Source organism: Pyxicephalus adspersus, chromosome 3, assembly GCF_032062135.1.
Source record: "Pyxicephalus adspersus chromosome 3, UCB_Pads_2.0, whole genome shotgun sequence".
NCBI lineage: Eukaryota > Metazoa > Chordata > Amphibia > Anura > Pyxicephalidae > Pyxicephalus > Pyxicephalus adspersus.
The window spans coordinates 115,472,980-115,480,671 of NC_092860.1; the positions used below are offsets into that span (position 1 = coordinate 115,472,980).

At 36.5% G+C, this 7,692-nt stretch overlaps 1 long non-coding RNA gene across 1 annotated transcript; it reads left to right on the forward strand.

The window, feature by feature from the left end:
* Window positions 1-3,359: 3,359 nt before the first annotated feature.
* Window positions 3,360-5,691, forward strand: LOC140327790 (uncharacterized). The gene is made up of 2 exons (XR_011920127.1): window positions 3,360-3,773; window positions 3,910-5,691. It is a non-coding gene; the product is annotated as an uncharacterized lncRNA (long non-coding RNA).
* The last annotated feature ends 2,001 nt before the right edge of the window (window positions 5,692-7,692 follow it).

Here is a 7,692-nt window from a genome sequence, read left to right on the forward strand (position 1 = left end):
AAGAAATCCTTATATAATATATATAAAATTGTATTATATATATATATATTATATAAGCTACTGTACAATTACATTACACTATTTTTTTTTAAAGATTTTTTTTATGTTTTATAAAAACCATTTTATTATTAAATTTATAAAATTTTGGACATATTTCGGTGAGTTATAAGTAAATATTGAGTAATTCGGTGAATTATAGCCTACAATCTAAAATAAATTTCCATGCAAAAAAATTAACACTTTTTGCATGGAAGTACAGAAGTTTGGAAAGAATTAGAATACCCAGCGTTGGCGTACGCGTCTCTCGGAGATTCCTGATGATGTCAGTGCATGCGCCCGTCAATGGGGGTCGTAGCGGGAAATTCAAATATTTTGTATTGGATTCAATACAAAGTCCTGTATCCAATCCAATACAAAATAATACAAAATATATTTATGTGGATTTGTCTATAGATATTTGACGTTGGACTGTTGGACACTAGGGAGGTGTTTTAGAAAAATATATTACTATACAGTATACAGAAATATCGCATTTTCAGTATTTTTGATTTATTTATGTATTCTTGTTTAAGCTGATTTTTGTGTCTTTTATTTAATTTTATTAAAAGTATTTTTTTTTTTTTTACATGATTGTGTGTTTCAAACATTTTTTATATTCATGATATCTACTAGAACTCTGTTCGGACATATTTCTGTAACTTACAGGTCTACAATTTAAAAAAAAAAATTTTCATGAAAAACAGTGTACCGCTTTTGGTACAGAAATCTAGACATCAGTGTAACGCCCAGGTGGTTAAATACTGTCTGTTGTTTTGGTAAACCATTCTATGTCCTGATATTTGCCGATCAAGGCAATCTGTATGTATGTATGCTTGTGTGCATTTGTATAAAAAAGATAAATACACTTTCTATTAAAGTGATGATATCCAATAAGCCTTCTGTTAATTAAAAGACCTGTATTCCTTGAAAAGACAAAGCGTTTTGTATTAGATAAAATAATATTACCATCTGTATCCCTGCTGGTTAGATTCAGCATATGTCTTTGGGTTTGTTTTTTAAAGCTATTCAAAACTGGAACAGAAAAACCATCCTGGGATAACCTGGAAAATCCAGCAAACATGCAATGGATTTCCTAAAAATCATTTGCTGTTAGTTGGCAAATGTTTTCAGTCTGCACCAGATCTATTCTAGATTTGTTGCATCTCCAAGGTTTACCCAATATAGTCAATCTTTCTCCAGTCCTGGAGAACTTTATTAAATCAGGTCTTTTGCCTTACTGTCCATTGTCAACTATTCTGAATGACATGAATATTCGAAAATTTGTATATTTATTTATATAGCCATAAATTACTTAATTATTAAAATTGCTGAATTAATTGCACAAACTGTCCATGAGATATAATGGCCATGTCTTTTAATAATGGTTGTTTTGAATATTTCTATAATTAACAAACAGCTTGAATTGTTGAACCTAAAACACTTGCAATAACCATACACACCCTTGGAGCTCAGTCTCTACAACTTGAGCTTCATGTATAAAATTACCACAACCAACAATCCTCTTCATACCAAGGAGGTTTTCATTATTTTTTAAGACCATGACAGGTAGTGGGGGAGGGGATGTTGCACCTGCTAAGTATTCTTCAACTTACAAAACCAATATTTTTCTCCTCTTTTTTCGGATTCCACAGCGTTAGCCGCGACTGTTAGGAGAACAGGAATCCTTCAAGATCTATATTTGGATAGCTGAATAGGGTATAGCTGGAAAAAATACCTGACTGACTAAAACCATGGCATTTCTGGGTGCCACTTATCCTACTTCAATAGTGTGTTGAAAAGGGGAAGAAATTTCAAAAGACATTCTTTATACCCCATGTAAGAATTGGCTGTGTCTGTCTAATGGTTGGTTTCCAATAGAAGCTGAATAACAATCAATATAAAAAAAAAATATTTTTATGTGATTATTTAAATAAAATGTAATTGTTCTTTTAAAGAAAACATATACATACAAAGGTTCCCTGAATCATTTTTATGTTATTTTCTAAAGTGGAACTGTAGGTACAGTTTAATTGTAAAAAGAGCAATGTTGAATGTCAGAAAGAGCTGCAAAATTTCCACACACCTTTTTACAAAGGGAAAAGCAAGGTAATGAGATTGTGCTTTCTGAAGCATGTGCTAGTTAAGTTTTCTAAAGTAGTGGAGTATGTACTAACATCTCCAACAGGTGGTTTCCAAGATCACCAGATTATAGCAAATTGATGTACTGTTGCAGTACAGCAATACAAGAATAAAAAATAAAATATTTTCCAACTAGATTATGCTCCCTGCTTAAATCTCAGGCTGCAATTTGAATATTTAATCTAGCTGGAATGATGCTTTAAGTTATTTTAGCTATGAATCATTTATGAGCTTTCATGTAGACTACGTATTGATATGCAATTTACATTTATCGACCTTTAAATATTCTGCAAAAGTCGCAGCGAGGCTTGTGTTTTTCCTTTCTTTTTTGTTTATATTAAATATTTCTTTGCATTTAAAATCTAAAATAAATCTTTTGATAAAAAATCTGCCCTGCAGACCTTTGAACCATTTGTGGTATGCCATTTTAATGTTTAATGTATTACTATCCTTTCAAAGATAGATTCCCTGGTTGCTAAAACGTAACATGTTTAATGTTGAACAGCATGAATTTTGTCTTTTTGAAAGCTCAACAAGTCGCTCTGTATGCTTCTCCGAGGAGGACTAAACAGAGTAGATTGATCTATGTTTTATTTGGAGTTTCTCAGTGTAATTGACACAGAGGATTTATGGTGCGTTTGGTAACTAACTTGCTTAGTAACTTTTCAGCAGAATAACACTAGAACACTGTGTCCTTGAAAACTTAAAATTTTATCTTAATATAGAATAGCAATGGCAATTTAAAGCCTCCCAGGTAAAATCTTCAAAGAGCAAATAGTTGCTGATAAAATGGATAAAAGTCGATAGTTTAGACCACTCAATTGCTTTTAAGATTTTCATCAAATACTTCTCAGCAGTTGAAACTGACTAGAGAAGCATCCCAACTGAGTTAAAAATCATAAAACATGGGCAAAGTTACCTTTGTTTCTCATTGGCAAATAGGCAGCGGGCAGATATATTGCAAATACAAAGAAATCCTGTACGTTTCAACTTAAAACATCAAATAAGATATGAGCACATATATATTTTACTAAAGTCCTATTGCTGTCAAAATATACTCCTTGATACATAAACATGTATATATGTGTAAATAAATACAAGAAAATAATTTAATAAATTCAGGTTATTATCCAGTACTAAAAAGCTTTACATGACATGAGACATTGTATTTCTGGGTGGCATGGTGGATAGCACTTTGCAGCACTAGGGTCCATGTTCAAATGTTGGCCATCTGTAAGACGTTTTTATAATAATGTTAATGACACATGACTATGGTAGGGACCAGATGCTTAAACCTCACTGACCTAAACATTGTGCTTCGCTGACATGGGAAGCTACAGTGTTTGATGGAGGATGTTTATATATGCCCTGGCTAACTCTGATGATGTGACCAGCGTTGTCAGTGTCTTCTTTTCCTGAGCCAAAAGGGACCTGATTAAAACTTTGTGGAAATAAATAAGGGGTGTAGCGCAAACAAGGCACATTTTACATATTGTCCTTTTATCTTTTACAGTATCAACAATAAAGAAGAAGTGGAAGAGTCTCCACAACCAATTCCTGACGAATCTGAAAGCTGAAAAAGCTGAAATGTCGGGGTAGGGTCCATAAAACCATCAATAGCATACCCTCTTCTCTAACCTTGATTTTCTTCATCATACTGTGGAAGTTAGTGGGTAAGCATTGTTTTGCTATGTGTAATGCTTACTAACCTTTTTATAATTTTCTACGCAGAACAAACAGAAATGTTATATTTTCAGACGATAGTGGAAGAAATGAAAATGCTGCCACCTCTGAATTGGAAGCCTCCAACATACACACTGAGAACACAGAGAAGAGAACCTCTCCACCCCTTCACTGATCCATCTCCTGAGCCCTCCCAGCAGAGCATAGTGGTGACAAAGGCCACATGTCCCCACCATACCATCAAACAAGTACCGGACCCTGGAACGTAGGATCCTTGCTTACGAAAGAATATGATTGTGAATAGGAGATGCAGCGACAGGAACAACCCTTACAACCAAGACTTGAAACCCCTTACCATATCCTCAACCTCTACTGCTGCCTCACCTGTACCCTGAGCATTACCTAGCAGATGCTGCCACCACCACCACTTCCTCCTGTTTTTACAACTGACCATTTCCAACTCTACCCCCACTATTTCACCTATCAAGGTTATACCCACCATTCCTCTTCCCAGGGATACATCACATTTCAGAACACCCCCGTTCCAGCCAAAGGCAAGCCACTCCTGACTCCCTGGATTCTAATATAACTCCTACTCTGTGTCCCTTAAATTATTTCTGGAGGTTGTTATTGACATCACTGTGATGGTGAAAATCTGTTTGGTTACTGTTTTAATACTGATGTTTTGTTCTGTTTTTTTATTTTTTGGTAGTTTGGATTGGTTATATTTATTTTGTTTGATTATGTGGTTTGGGTATTTATCTGTTATTTGATTTCCCCCTTCCCTAGAGGTATACATAAGGCAGAGACAAAGGTTGAAACCAATTACATCAAAAATATCTATATAGAACCAGGCTTGACCATGAGGAGAAAAAATAGGATATGATAAGACATATTACAGGACACATTTGGATGGTTGGGAAACAGTACATACAATAAAACCAGAATTCAGCCTAACTACAGACAGATATACTATAACTCTATCTTTGACATTTAATGTGTCCCATTAAAAAAACTTTTTATACAATGGTAGAGTCCTAAAAATACACCATTTTGCCACAATACAATCTACATACAGATGAATTTTTACAGCGTAACAGCCACAATACCAGTTGAAAAGTACTTTTTGTAGTTAGAAAAGTGAGATCCACTGTTGGGGGGCATCTGTACACAGTATTGTTTCTCATCCACGGCTCCAACACATTTGGGAAATTTGGCAGTTTGAATCCCTCAGCTGCTTCCATCCAAGTCTTAGTAGGAACTGCCATGATGAGGGCTGCAAAACCCTGGTATGTGCAGTGAGGCAAACGACTTTCCCGGAGCCATGAACCTATAACGGAAACAAAAAAAATGTATTTCATTGGTCAATTAAGTGAAAATTTATTACATAAATGAATAAAGTACCATATAATATTATTGATACAGAAATGGGTTGTGGATGGGAGAGGAAGAAATGTGGCCTCTGTAATGAGCCAAAAAGTCAAAAAGGTAAAATTATAGGAAAATACCATTGACATGTTACACTAGAAAAACACATTCTAATTTCATGTTCATACTGTCCACATTATCCCCTAACATGCTGGGTCATGACAAATACAGTGTCCCCTGGGCAATTTAACTCCCAACACAGTAGGGTGCTTCCTGATTCTAAATAAGCCCCCCAGACCTGGCTTCCTTTAGCACCTACAAAAAGGAAAAACTAGATATTGGGGCATTACTAATCACACATAGCTTACACATAATTTCTCATTAATAAAAAAATAGAAAACTTTTTATCAAGTGTCAATAAAAATCAAATTAAAACAAATAAAGAATCACATTACAAAGCCATGTGATGTGTAGTCTCATACATATGATCTACGAGTTTCGCAAAACAATGTCCACTTCATTAGGAACCAGGAGACCTACAATATCAACAACTTGGATCACAATAATCACAATACACTTTGAATGTAAAAAACAAAAACACACATATATTTCTTATTCTTAAATATTAATACCAGATCATACATTTTTCACAAAAATTAATAAACTTACATCTATCATCATATGTAGTAGGCACACCTAAATAGAACGGGGTGGGTCCTTCACAGAATGGTGATTTGGAGGGACCAAAAACCACACAGCAAACTGTAGGGAAGGTTGGGCTCTTCAAGCAAAGGAAGACAGTATAAAATCATAAAATTAAATAAGCAACCAAATCAAAGCACCTGTCTCTCTTTTGTACCTGGATACCTTTAGCACCTAGCTTTCTTTTGTTCCTTGCTCCCTTTAGCACCTAGCTCCCTTTTGTACTTGGCTGCCTTAAGCACCTGGCCCTCTTTGGCAGATGGCTACCTTTCGTACCTGGCTCTCTTTAGCACCTGGCTGCCTTTCCTGCCTTATCTCAAACACCAAGTAACAAGTCTTTTTTCTGCTGGATTGTAGAGTGAAACGATCCTCAGGTGCCCACATTGGCTAGTTATTTAGACAATTCCCATTGGCTGCACATTAGTGAGGTGCTCGTAGGTTCATTAGGACTGCAGCGGCTGCATGCATTAATGAATACCAATCTGCCCTGGGGTAAAATGATACAAAGCATAGCATGCCACATAAATGGTGGGTATAGCCTCAATGCAGTGACAGTGAAAGGGCATACTGAAACTGAACCTGAGGCTACTATTTTTATGCACAGCACACATGTACCACAAAAAATATGCTTCAATTGTGCCACAAGTAAGAGTCTCACATACACATGTACATCTTAGCATAATAGTTTTTAAAAGTTGTTAAAAACTAAATGCTTTTTTGCACACAAAATATAGACCTGGAGCCAATTCTTTGTCTGAGCTTACCTTAGAGAAGGTCCTTCACTTTTCACACTTGTGCATATGCTATAGAGCAGGGGTGCCCACACTTTTTTGGCTTGGGAGCTACTTTCCAAGTCAAAAGGATCTACCAACAATAAAAAGTTGGACCTATTAACTCCTGTGCATGGTAGAGTTTATTCTGAAAGGCAGGGCTCCGCAATCTACTTGAAATGCCTTTGTGATCTACCGATAGATCGCGATTCACCTGTTGGGCACCCCTGCTATAGAGTGAGAAAATAGCATCAGTGGGGGCCAAGCAAGGAACCATTTTTGGTCAGAGGGGGTCAGCCAAAATGTAGGGCAATTATGGGAGGTAGCAATGGTGTAGAGGAGCCAGGATAGAGGGAGGTAGCAAGGATGTAGGGGAGGCAGCTAGGGTAGATGAACGGAGATGGGAGTCAGTCAAAAACCCTTTACTAGTGGAAAAGAAGAAGTAAGAACTTAAGCAACTAACTTTTTACCTAATTAGCTATATATAGTGTGGTATACCACCCTTGTGGGATCACCTTTTCTGGGGTAAAAGGTACTCTCAGACTGCAGGAGAGGTGGATGAAGCACACTGGAGACAGTAGATAAGGTTGAAACTGACCCGCAGTTAGGTTTAATAAAAGTTGCATAAAATAAAACAAAAAAATCCTAGCCAGTCAGACACTAACTATACACCAGGAAGATTCCTCTCTACTAGTTGGTGGCTAACCGAGCCAACTCAACACAAATGTTCCTGCAACCTTTACTCACATGTAGTACAACAATGGCTCTCACAGGCAGCTTCCCTGTGCCCCAGGTCAAAGAGCTTCCTTCCTCTCATTCCCTTTTTACCTGCTGTTTACAGCTGTGCATTATTTAATGACCAGACAAAACCAAACTCTGGTCTGGATCAGAACACCTCTGAGTGACATGCAAAACCCAGGTCTGGAATCCCAGCAGACATGTTGCTGGTTAATCTTTCCCATAGGAAAGGAAATGAGGAGAAATACTGTAT